Source organism: Pristis pectinata, chromosome 10 (genome assembly GCF_009764475.1).
Source record: "Pristis pectinata isolate sPriPec2 chromosome 10, sPriPec2.1.pri, whole genome shotgun sequence".
In the NCBI taxonomy this organism is placed as follows: Eukaryota; Metazoa; Chordata; class Chondrichthyes; order Rhinopristiformes; family Pristidae; genus Pristis; species Pristis pectinata.
Window position 1 is genome coordinate 67624460 of NC_067414.1, and position 13593 is coordinate 67638052.

The 13593-nt window shown below is 40.8% G+C and overlaps 1 protein-coding gene across 5 annotated transcripts in view; it reads left to right on the top strand.

The window, feature by feature from the left end:
* LOC127574945 (CYFIP-related Rac1 interactor A) overlaps positions 1 to 13593 on the top strand; it is a 171117-nt gene that overhangs the window by 81265 nt on the left and 76259 nt on the right. Inside the window, exon 2 of one of the 5 annotated variants that reach the window (XM_052024488.1) lies at positions 917 to 1000. The exons of the other annotated variants lie outside the window; for them this stretch is intronic. The gene's annotated coding sequence lies outside the window, so the exon portion shown is untranslated. The remainder of the gene's footprint in view (positions 1 to 916; positions 1001 to 13593) is intronic. 5 annotated transcript variants of the gene reach the window in all.

The window sequence follows — 13593 nt, forward strand, 5'->3', positions numbered from 1 at the left end:
TGTGGGAGGTTGCCATATGAAAATTGCTGCTATATTTCCCACTTGGCAACAATGACCACAATTTGAAAAGTCTCTTTAACTGAATTGTAAAGCCCCTTTGGGCTGTCCTGATATGAACGGTGCATATGAAAGCAACTGTCTTTTTTTTAAACAATGTAACTTGCTTATGGAATATCATCATCCAGGAGTTAAATATTTTTAAAAATTTTATGCTAAGATATTCTTAGAAAATTTGATTGTAATTAAATTTGCCCTGTTTGGTAGTTAAGTTATAATATTGTAAAATGATCCATTGTCTTGCAAACGAAGCACAATTACATGAAAAAATACTGAACATGGTAATTTGGTGGCAATAATTGAAGATGGGAATTTGAAGATAAGGGCTCTGAATGGGAAATTTTGTGATCTGTGGTGCAGTTAGTAGAGCTGATGTCCCGCAATCCAGTGACCCAAATTCAATCCTGATCTAAGATGTTTATGTGTAAAGTTCATACATTCCTCCCAGGTGTTCCAGTTTCCTCCCACATCCCAAAAACCTGTGTGTTGGGAGGTTGACTGGCCACTGTAGATTGCACCTAATGTAGGTGGGTAGTAGAATCTAGGGGAGGTGTTGGGCACGCGTTACATCAATGGGGAATGAGATTTCTCTGTAAATCGGCATAGCCTCTATGGGCTGAATGGCTTCCTATGTTGTAAGGAAATATGAATAGAAGGGGAGCAATTGAGACATTGATTTATAAATTGCTCAAGTTCCATTATCTTTCAATTTGTGCTTTGGCAGTGTGATGTACTTTAAGACACCATTGCTGTTTATTGTACATCTCAACCTATAGTTCTGTGGTTTTAATCCTGTGCAATGTGCTGTGTAATGAATATTTTCATAGCCTCATTAAATGTCATCTCTGCTTGACCTTAGGGTATCATCCCCTTGCTTGGTTACAAACTCAGAGAGAGCCACTGGTATCATGGTCAAGCTGTACTGTTCGGTTTTTCCTTGATGGTGAGTGTTGATGGGATGTGCATCTCGGGGTCGTAAGAACAGAAAATGACTCCGTCCACATGTGTTCTTGCACAAGGGGTCACTGGTTAACAATTAAGAACAGGAACTCTGGCCATTATATTCATAGCAGTGATTCACAACAGAATAATGGGAATGAAAATGACCTTATCCACATCTGCACTTTGTATGGGGCGACTCTTGAAGCACGCCAAGGCTCACGGCTGCAATTGTGATTTCAACTACCTTGGAGATCAATTAAGATAGACGAGTCCTTGTTCAATTTAACTTCCCATTATAGTTGCTTTGTATTGTATATTTTTTTAGGCATTCATTTGTTTTTGAACATATTGCCAATGTGGATAATCCAATAAATGATTTGAAAAGCAGCAGATGATAGAAATGGGTTGTGTGCAGCAAATGATTCCTTTATATAGCTGCCCTGGTGTGATATGGGAAGGAAGAAAGGAACATGAAGAAAAAGAAGAAATGGGGCAGAATTGGCAATAATTGGTGAAAGGAATGGAGGTGGCAGGTGAAAAATGGAAGAAGGATTTAAGATGGCTTTTGATGGTGGAAAGTTGCAGTGGTGTAAAAGGATGCGTGGATGAGGGCGGGGAAAGTGGTTAGTCCTAAAGGCGAGGGAGGTAGTGGCTGAAACATGGGCCTTGGTCTTGCAGCTGTGGCGATGGCAAATGATTGACTTCATTGCAGAGTGAAATTGATAGCAACTTCTGGAATCTACACATTTGGTTATCTTTGGAAATTCAGAAGTTGCTAACGATAGTGTTCTGCTCCTTTTCTGGGTCCCATGCCGATTAAGTCCTCCGATTTTTTTTAATTGCTGAGTTAATGGGAATTTCCACCATTTTGAGTTTGAAAGTGTTATATCTTGTTCAGTGTTACATAATTTTATTTTTAACACAATTGTAAGCCACAATTACTGGTGCATAATCATTTTGGCCCTAAAAAGCTAATTCATGTCTATACAGTTCAATTCCCTCAACATATTTTGTGGCTTTGAACATAGTTTTTGTGTTGCTATTTTGGCTTTAATCAGTCTTCTATAAATGTCCTGATCTTTATTTCACCCTCTGTATATATTTTTAAAAAATTTTTAAAGGTTGGTTAAAAACTAACTTCTTGGTTTGCTATTCATGAGAAGTCTTCCCTCAGAAGGGAGTTCAGGGAAGGTATACTGAGCTCGGAAAGGGGGCAGAGCAGGGCAGGTTAACTGGGACTTGGGACTAAATGCTGAGAACATAAATGTACGTCGTATTTCAGAGCAGTGAAGGGGGGTAATCTAGTTGAGGTGTTTAAAATGCTAATAGGATATGATAGAAGAGATGTGAAGAAGATCTTCCCTCTGGAAGGGTAAATCTAGAAAACTAGGGACAAAATGCTGTGGTGTTGGATCAATTGAAATTCCCAGGATTGAGAATGATGCATTTTAATTGGCTGAGGGTACCCAGGGATATTTGAGCAATGGTGGCTTAATGGAGTTGCAGAACAGATGAAGCATGTTCCTCAAGTCAGGACAGTCTACAGGGATGAACAGCATGTTATAGTTACGGTTGTCCACTGAATTGTTCTACCAGAGATTATCCAGAAAATCTTTGAAAGCAAACAGCTTACTCCTACCCAAGGCCTATAAAAGATCAGCTTTTGACAATATGCCTTTGAGTCATCAACCTTCTGATCTTTCAATGTATATAATAAGAGGTGAAGAATAATTCACACGCATTTTGAAAAAAGTGGCTTCAGTTGCGTCACTTCTGTACAACTGAAATCTTAATCCACCTCTGATTCACGCCAGCTTCTGATTTCTCTCATTTTCCTGTAACTTGATGTCTCTCTCTCAAATTAATAACTCTTTCAAGATTCCTTACTAAACAAAACTCTTGACTCCAATTGATCTGGGCCACTGTTGACTTCCACATCTCAGTGAATTGATTTTTATATTCAAATCCTTCCCTGTACCCCAGGGATCTGCTTGAGACATCATAGGTTTTTGTGGAAGGGCACACTAAATGCCCTGGCTGCCTGGCTTCATTTGTCCTTCATTCCTCGCTCTCTTTGTTCACCGTTGCCTGTGGATCACTTGGCTGTTTCTCCAGTTCACTTTCCAGATCTGTCCCTTGAGCCTTGCCTTGCAAAATTTTCTTTGAAAAGTCTTCCAAAAAAGCTATCTCTGTAACAGTTGTTCCAGCACCTGCCACTGCTTCTGATTAAGCATCCACTTCTCTGTGAAGTATCTTGGGTTACTTTTTTTGTCCAAGAGCTCTGTGGTGGTGTTGCGTTGCTGTAAACAAGTCTACTTGAAAATGGATTTCATTTTCTCTGACACTAAGGGTGGAAGATAAAGCAGGGTCCTCTGTCGGACTTTGAAACAACAGTACCATGAGGTGGAGGGGTGACCTTGGAGAGGTTTATAAAATCGTGAGGGGCAAAGATAAGGTGAATGGTCAGTCTTTTTCCCAGGGTAGGGGAGTCTAAACTAGAGGGCATAGGTTTAAGGTGAGAGGGGAAGGATTTAAAGGGATCTTAGGGGCAACTTTTTCACACAGTGGCTAGTGTATATATGGAACGAGCTGCCAGAGGAAGTGGTACAGGTGGGTACAATTACGACGTTTAAAAGACATTTGGATAGGCTTATTGGATAGGAAAGGTTTTGCGGGATATGGACCAAACACAGGCAAATGGAACTATCTCAGGAAGGCACCTTGGTCAGCATGGACGAGTTGGGTTGAAGGGCCTGTTTCTATGACTATTACTCCATGATATAAAGCCTTTTGAGTGTGATTTCTGTGGTTTTATTATTGCATAAAGAGGCACCAATATTCACTATCATTTAGATAACATGACTGGAAAAACTGGAGACGGCGCAACTTTCCTGGTTTACAAATGTCAGTGGCAGTAGATGAGACTTCTTATTTTGCTTTCCTGCCTCTTTGAACTTTTCTGGATAGATAATTGAATCAGTCATGAACTGAAAGCAGTAGCTCCTATTACGCCCAGGAATCTCAGGTCCGCTTTTTTTTAAATAAATGGTCTTTTAAAATATTTTACTGTTAGATGGGTTGGCATGTTGATATGTTCCAATTGCTGCATCAGGTGCACAAAGGCAAGTCATTGGAAGGTTTGGGGTGGTAAGCACAACATGATTTCTGACCACAATTTTCTGCTACATACTGGGGAAACCAACCTCCAGCACAACCTGGTTTGTTCCAACCACAAGGAGAGTAAAACTAGAAAAGCAAGGGGCTACCTTTTTGAAAATTAAGAATGAAAGAACTGGAGATGTGTGTTCATGAGAGGATGTTATGGAAGTACAGTTACCGCAGTCTTTAGCATTTGAGAAGCTCGATCCGCGTCACTGATCTATTTTAAGGTAAAATGCTGCAGTTCTGAAATGTGTCACCTAGGTGACCCAAATAACTATGTTAGAATTACTCTGCATGCAGCACTTTTTTAACTGTGCAGTAATTTTCCTGAAATTGATAATGCGGGATCTACCAAAGGCTTCAGTTTCAAAATGTAGTTCTCTCATTTTGTGGGTATTTGTGCTTTTCAGTCATTCAATTTCTATTCATGCAATGTGCTTTAAGTGATAAATATAGTAAGATGTCTTTTAGTCCTGCAATATAATTACTAAATAGGGAATTTGTTTTAAGGATCAAATAATTATGTAGTTTTGTCTCTTTGTGGCATTTGGCCAAATAGTAACCAGCATGAGAAGGCTGTGTCTTCCGGAGTTTTTCAAGATGGATGAGTCATAAAAATATCTCCAGAACATTTGAAACATAGAGTTGCTTCCAATGAACTCTGGAGCCCCAAATAAATAACTTAACCAAAAATAAACTGTGACATCAGATTCGTTTTGCTGTGATGTGGCACAAGTAACTAAGGGAATAGTTGAAACCACAGTTGACATTGTAAATGTGAGACCACCATATAGAATGCAGCTTTGTCAGACTTCATACTAAATATTGCAAAGGCTAGGAATAGAAGAGTGATTTGAGAAGTATGTCATCAGCAGAGAGAAGAAACACAGGCCACTTGAAAACTCAAAAGTCATGTATAATGGAAACGCCAAGTGAAACTGCTCAATGTTGTACTACAAACTCACTTGTGCAGTTGTTGTTAAAAGGTGAACCTTTCAAAAGCTGATTTGATAAGTCCTTTGGGGGGGTGGGGGGGGGTGGTAGGAAAGAAATCCATAGAAATTATTAGCACCCATTTGGGAACAATCACTGCTGGACTCCCGCATGTTATGCCACTCTGTTTTTGGAACAACTGGCATTACTGGACAAATTTCTGGCGTTGATAGAAAGTTTCCTCATGGTTCCTCGCAGTTCTGAATTCAGGAACTCAAAAGGTCTTGCTGAAATCAAGCAGCATTATTCCAGTAACAGGGAATACCACATAGTGCCCCGATAATAGGAGTGTCATGTTCCCATGGGATCAGAGGAACCTGCACAGGCTCCTTGTACAAATGACACAAGTGCCAGGATATTGCCAGGGAGGTGTCTGTAATGGCTGAAGTCTTCTATGAACCCACTGAGTTCCTCCAGTGGTTTGTTTTCTATTCCCCTAAGTAAATGCCAGCTCCTTTGGGAGTCCCACAGAGCAGCCAAATACCCTTTCCAATGATGAATGCAAATGTTACATGTATTGAAAATGGCAGGATCCCCAGTGTTAAGTGTCAGCAGCAGCCTCCTGAGGCAAAGCTGCTCAGCATGAAGGTGACTCTGACCCTGACCTTTTAAGAGCAGTGCAGGCACTTGTGTGAGCTGGTACTTGTTGTTTTCAGAGGACATGGATGTGACTGAGGACTGCTTTTGCAAGAGGTGACTGCAGAGGCCTTACTTCCGCAAAAAGTGCTGTTAGAAGGTGGCTTGCTGTGAACCTGGGGGGTGTGGGGGCGGTGGTTAAGGATTTTAGTGCCACATAATTTGTAAGTGTCTTTCTCCTGTTCCAAAGACATTTCTGTCCTGGTGACAGTTGAAAATTATTTCTTTATATACAGCATTTCTTTCAGGAGTTCCCAGGCCACCGACGTTTTAAGGGGGAGCGATTTAAGTCGGTCTACTTCAGGTGTGTACAACACTCTGCCAGTGACTACAGGAGAGATGTGCCTGGCCCTTTTTAAATTAACATTCTTATTTGGCTTTTGTATGTTTCTGAAGACTGGACTACTTGTAGCAGGTGTCTGAAGGCACTTCAAAAACACCACTAACGCTGTCTCCAGAAAATCCTCCGAGTTATCTGGAACAGCAAGCGGACCAGCATGCATGTCCTCTCTCAGGGCAACAGCCCCACTGGTGAGGCCGTGGTTACACTTAGTCATCTAGGTTGGGCAGACCTAGTCTTTCATGAACCTGACACCAAACTCTCAAAATGCTCTCAAATCTGTCATAGGAAGAGGTTCATTGGTGGACAGACGAAAAAAATTCAAGGATGTAGTCAAAGCCTCCTTGAAGAAATGCAACATCCCCTGGGGATTTCTGGCCCACAATTGCTCAATATGTGAAGAAGCATTCATGATGGTATTAAGAACGTGGAAGCAAGTCCTCCTCAATCCTGAGGGACTGCCTAAATAAAAGACCATGGGCCTTATTTGGGTGCCAGGGGGACGAGAAAATTGTGCAAGGGCACATGAAATTCTTGCACTAAAATAGCTGACGTTAGTTCTCATTGAAATGTGGTCTGGATTTGTCACTATTAAAACAAAATTCATCTGCCCAACACTAGAGTTCTGGGTGTTACGTTGACTCATATTGAGGCCAGGGTTCTTGAGCCTGGTGATAAGGAAGCAGGCTTCTTGCTTCGAAGGGCAAAATGAGGAAAGCTTAGTAAATGGCTGACTGGGTGAGTGGAAATGAGCAGTGTGTGCAGGCAGGATTCAATGTTAAGATTCCTAAGGGCCAAAATCAAGACACCGGCAGATCTAAACGTGTCAGGCTGTAAATGCAAAACCATCTGGGATGGAAGTTCTACAGAAAAGTTCACTGTTGAGGATGGGATTGAGTTGTTGCAAACTAACAATGAACACTTATTTATTGGCTGCTGATATTTACTGTTGTTCTGATGCACTTCATATTTTGCTTTATTTGTTGTTGGATTTCACTGTTAGGTACATCATTAGAAACATGAAACTACCAGTATGATCTGCAGTACAAATGGACATGAGAAAGAGAAGCAGGGGTTGGCCATACAGCCTGTTGTGTCTGCTTCACCATTCATTAAGAGCCTTGCTGATCTGATCATGGCCTCAACTCCACTTTCCTGCCTATTCGCCATAACCCTGTAGTGCAAAGTGTGGTAGTAATACAGGCTCTGAAAATGTTATGCTAATACTTGGCAGTTAGCAGCACAAGACTGTGTGTGTTCTGTGCCAGTCCTCTACAAAATAAAACATGGTGTGCAAAAATTTTGTTATATGTGCTAAGTTTTAGAAAGGGAAGAGTTTCACTGCAATCAGAGTGCAGTTTACAGGGGGGAAAAATTGCAACTTGAGGTGTGTGTGCCTTTATCGTGCTTGGGAACTCCATTGACACTGTGTTCTGGTTTTAAGGCTGTCTTGACAACAGCACTGTAGGATTTCAATGGTTTGAATGGTTACCTGGGAAGGTGCCAAATGCAGGATGCACTGTGGTTAATCAGTGTTATTAATGGTAAGCTGTGTATTATTTTCAAAGGGAAATTGGATAAATATTTGAAAAGGAAAAAAAAATTGCCAGAGTGTGTGGAAAGAGCAGGCAAATAGGGCTGACTTTTGGAGAATGATGAGTTGATGCGCCATCCTGGTTGTATCATTCGATGACTCTTTTACTGATCTGCCATTACTTAGAGTACGTTGTTCATGCAGATGACAGTGATCAATTTAGGCTAGTAAAGAAGGAACCTAATTAAGTCTCATCAAATTTAGTCAGGGCAGCGTATTGGACCATTCACTGGATTGAGGACAGACTGTCTTGGAATACAGTTCACTCACCCAGTCAGCCGTTCACTTCCGCTTTCCTCAGTCTGCCTCTGAAGCAAGAAGCCTGCTTCCTTATACCCAGGCTCAAGAACCCTGGCCAAGATAATAGTTAGCGTAACACCCAGAATACTTGATGTTAGGCAGATGAATTTGTGGTTTATTATTCCAGTTACACTTGTGTCTCGTACAAATTTGACAAAATTCAGCTTGCACACTTACGTAGGTTCCTCAAAGGTGTCCTTTGCTCAGTTGTTCTGTTATAAACATCCAAGATATCTTAATAATTATCATGTCTGATTGCTTTATCAATTTAAGTGCCATAACTTTTGGAACTGAACTGATTTTTTTTTGTTCCTTGGCTCACAAGTACGTCCAACTTTTCTTAAATCCTGTCTGCTGTGCACCACATGTAAGAATATGAGAAATAAAAGCAGAAGTAGGCCATGCCTGCTCTGCCATTCAATAAGATCCTGGCTGATCTTCTATCTTACTGACACTTTCCTGCACTAATTCTGCATCCTTTGATTTCCTGAATATCTTTAAAAAAATCTATCAGTCTTTTTATTGAATATATTTAGCAACTGGGCCTTCACAGCCCTTTTATGTAGAGAATTCCAACGATCCACCATCTTCCAGTGTGAAGAAGTTTATTGTTATTTCAGTCCTGAATTACTTGAGGTCATGATTCCTGGTTCTAATTCCTCCAGCCCAGGAGAAAACATCAGGCCCTTCATCTATCCTGACATAATCTGTTACATTTCAACGTGATCACCTCTCATTCGTTGCCCTCTCCAATGCAGAAATCAATCTGGTGCATCTGCACTGCAATTCCTGCATCAAAAGTGTTTCCTTCCTTGGGTAAGGAAACCATACCTTTAGGCAATTTTCCAGGTGCAGTCTCACTGGGGCCATACATTATAGGGACAAGAAGCTCAACTCTTATACTCAAATCCTTGTGCATTTAAGGCTGGCATACCTTTGCCTTCCTATTGCTTGTTGTACCTGCATATTAATTTTCAGTCATTTGTGTACAAGGACACCCAGGTCCTCTGAACGTCAGCACCTTCCAATTTCTCACCATTGGAAAAATACTCCAGCTTCCTTTTTGTTTTCCCCTACCAAACCGCATCATGCCTTTTTTCACAGTATCAGGCCTGCACTTGTCTACTCACATGATCTGTCTGCATGCCTCATCCTCGCCATGGCCTGCACTGCCATTCAGCTTTTTATAATAGAACATAGAACAGTACAGCACAGGAACAGGCCCTTTCTGGTTCTAATTCCTCCAGCCCAGGGAAAACATCAGGCCCCTCGTCTATCCTGACATAACCTATTACATTTCAATGCTGTGCCGAACTAAGTAAGCTCGTAACTAAATGCATAACTGAACTAATCCCTTCTACCTATGCGATATCCATATCCCTCCATTCTCTGCACATTCATTTGCCTATCTAAGAGCCTCTTAAGCACCTCTATCATATTTGCCTCCACCACCACCCCTGCCAGCACATTCCAGGCACCCATGACTTGCCTCACACATGTCCTTTGAACTTGTTCCCTCTCACCTTAAATTCATGACCTCTAGCATTTCTAATCAGCAACTTCGATATATTTGCTGTTCTCAACCAAGGTATTGATATAGATTGTGAAAGGCCTGGGCCCCTGTGACGCCCCAGTAGTCACAGCCTCCCAACCTAAGAATGACCCATTTGTTCCTATTTGTTTCTATCTATTAATTGATCCTCAATCCACACCAACATATTACCATGTGCTCCAATTTTGTTTACTAATCTCTTTTGACATCTTATCAAAGGCCATTTAATAAACCACTTCCACTGGTTTCCCCTTATCTATTCTGCCAGTTTACAACATCAAATAAACTTTGGCAGCTAACTCAAACCTCACATCCTTTTTAATTAATCTATGTTGACTCTGCTCTATCCTACTATTATTTTCTAAATGTTCTGCTACCACTTTGTTAGTGATAGATTCTGGTATTATCCCTAGTACTGATATCGAGCTGAATGGTTTATAGGTCCCTGTTTTCTCTCTCCGTCCTTTCTTTCTTCGTGGTCTTACATTTGCAACTCTCTAATCCATTGTGTACAGGAATCAATGGAATTTTGTAAAATGACAACCGGTGCATCCGGTTATCTCCATAGCCATTTCCTTTAAAACACTGAATCGGGTCCTGGGGATTTACCACCTTTTAGTTCCACTAATTTCTTCAACAATAACTTTTAATTAATAATTTTCTTGAGCTGTTCATGCACTCCAGCTTTGTTCCACATTATTTCCTGGAGGTTTTCTGAGATTTTCTTCTGTGAAGTTCTCCATTTAATTTCTCCGAGAGTGAGCCGGTGACTTGCGCCCAGGGCTGTTTTGCAACCAAACATTGGCAAGTGTGAAAGCTTAGTACACCCACGCTTGTCTTACCAGTTTTAGACAGCTCTCTTGTTGGAAGATGCCTTCTCTGTGATACATGACTCCCATTGATAACATTACTGAGGTGGCACCTCATTATTTGGTAAGGAAAAGGAAACTCAGGAGGAGAAAATATGTTTCCTCTATTGCATGAATATTTTCAGTTTTTTTTTCCTTTGCAACTATTCTATGTTTTATCACTCTGCAATGCTGGGGGAGGAGCAATTTTCAAATTAATAATTTTCATTTTTAATAATTTTCATGTTACTGTTTTCCTGGCTTTTCTTAAATCAAAATATAAATTCGGACTTCCTTGTGTGTTCCTTTTAATGCCGCTGTGTGGAGATTAGCTAATTTATCACCAAGAACATGCATCAAACATTTTCTTTTCTGTCTTTCCAGCATCTTTTCATGACAAGTTGTCACTTTTCCTGAACTATCAGGCAAATCCACTGTTTTCATGTTCAAAGTACTTGAATAAATATTTACCAGGAACATTGCTGCAGGATTTACTTGAAATTGAAGCTGCTTAAAGTTGAACCATTAGAAGTGGGTTGAACCTGCTATGCTATTGGGAGGTAAAGGTATAACTCCTGTAAATGGAAGTGCAATGCTAACAGGCTCACAGGTCAGGGATGATTTTTAGTGCCTCTCATTCGTTGTATTGTGTGACAAATATTTATAATATTTAGCTTTATAGGCATTGCCTGCTGAGAGAGTAACATCATACAATCATGTCATTAGTTGCCATGTTTAGAGCTCTGACTTAAAATCAATGAATTCAGTGTGGAATACCTAGTCTTGCCCTTGCCCTTTCCCTTCAGTATAATCAGATGCTCCATTTACTGGTTTTTATTAAGAGCCGAGTTTGCAAACCATATCCCACAGATATTCAAGAGAGCGCGAGGATTTTGTCTTCACTAGATCTTGGAATGATATAATGCATATATCACACCTTGAAAATATTCTATTCTCTATTAATTTTATTTTTTATTTCCCTCTAGTGGTCTTTAGTATGACCTGATTTCTGTTGCTGCATGCCAATAATTTTAGATTCTGCAGTTATAGAATTACAATTCGTTGAGTAGATGACAGTCTTTTGGAAGTGATCATAGAGCTTGAATTGGGTCCACCACGGACCCAGTCTCAGTGCACACTGGTGTTAAGGAAAGCTGTATCATCACTCCTGATGAAGAGTCTCGACCTGAAATGTCGACTGTCCATTTCCCTCCATAGATGTTGCCTGACCTGCTGAGTTCCTCCAGCATTTTGTGTGTTGCTCCAGATTTCCAGCATCTGCAGTCTCTTGTGTCTCCTCATTGCTCCAATCCTCTTTTCAGTTGTTCATCCCACAATATTGCACCTCCCATCCCACAAGCTGCCCACTGGATTGGAGCAAATCCAGAGGGTGAATGGAAAACCGTTCAGCCTTCGTTGCCTCCACTCCATTGAGCAGCTGTATGCAGATTACGTGCATATGTGCACATTCAGAGGCTGAATTCAGAATCATTGTTAACTTGTTTGCTGAATTGTATGAGAGAATGGACCTTATGCTAAACATGCCCAAAAAAGACGTTCTCTACTAACCTGCCCTTACTGCACAATGCTGCCTGCCAATAATAAAGGTCCACAACAAGACCTTGGAAAATGTGAACCTCTCCCTGTATTTAGTCAGGCATCTCTTCATGAAGGTGGACTTGGATGATGAAATCCCCTAGTGCCTCTGGTGCATCATTGCAGCCCTCTGGGGAGAAGTATTTGAAGATCAACACTTAAACTCAGCACAAAATTCATGGTGTACCAGCTAACTATGACCATTGTCCCATTGCACGCTTCAGAGTCATAGACTATCTACGAGCACCTCAAAACAACTGGAGGGATACCACCAATACTGTATCTGGAAAAATCCTCCAAATGCATTGGTAGGATAAGCAAAGCAACTTCAGCATCCTCTCTTCAGCTGGCATTGAAGCCCCAATTGCACTGTCAACTCTGGAGGTAGATCACATTGTTTGTACGCCTGACACAACTCCTGAAACAGGCAATCTGAACCCTGTCATAGCAAGAGATCACCATGAGGGCATAGGAAGCTCTCAAAGCTCCTTGGAAAAAATGTAGTGTCTTCGCTCACTCCTGGGAATTCCCAGCCTGTGACCAGTCAATCTGGTGTGACTCTGAGAACCTTGAATCTCTTTAGGAATACACCAAAGCCCACCGAAAACAGGGCAAGGAATGCACCAACTCCCACATTACCACCCACTTGTGACTTCCTGCTCCACCTACATCGGAGTGGTCAGTTCCATTGTTGGCCTTATCATCCACCTCAGAGCACTCTGAACTTGAGTGGAAGCCGTACTCAACCCAATACGATGGAGTAGGTACTTTAATAATGTGGTAATATTTTTGGGGTGTTCATATTTTGCATATTAGTTTTATCCCTCATTTGCATTTGTTTCCATGATTTCTGTGCTGATAGTTAGCCCATGCTTTAAGTCTGCATCTTTTGGCACACTGACCTGCACACAATGGAAGTTCTGACAAGGCACGTTGCGTGAAAATTCTGTGAAGATGATCCTTGATTATTCATAAATTAACATGCAAATATTGTTACTTTATACTACAGACCCATTGTTATACCAGCATTATGGGCAGAGTTTGACTACTTTTTTCCTCCATAAACATTTTCATTTTGAATTTATTTAAATAAGTGTTTAGTAAATCCCTCACCACCACCATCTCTATTGTTTGCAGAAGGAAGGAAAAATATCTAATGTTGTAAATGGGGAAACAATGCTTGGGATATGGATGGATTGTGTGAAGCTTTCTTCTCATGACTAAACCAACCTCTGGGGAAACCTGGATGTCAGCCATAAAAATGTTGAGTGAAATACCAACTGCTAAAGCTATATTTTATCAACTGTTGAGCTTTTATCTGTAGATCAAGGATAATGTCAGTTTATAAGTCACTCCTTTGTCATTTCAAGTCCTTGAGTACACTTTGTTCCCTTCAGTATGGAAAATATTCATCTTTGTTGTAACTGTCCATGTTTTGCATTTCTTCCATTTTGTGTTTAGTATTGCAGAGTCCAAGCTTAAGTTTTTTAATGGGGCCTATTTCATCTTGATTCCATTGGCTGTAAAATAGAACAAATCAAAGGGTTGTACCTTATGTTTCCTCTTCAACCAT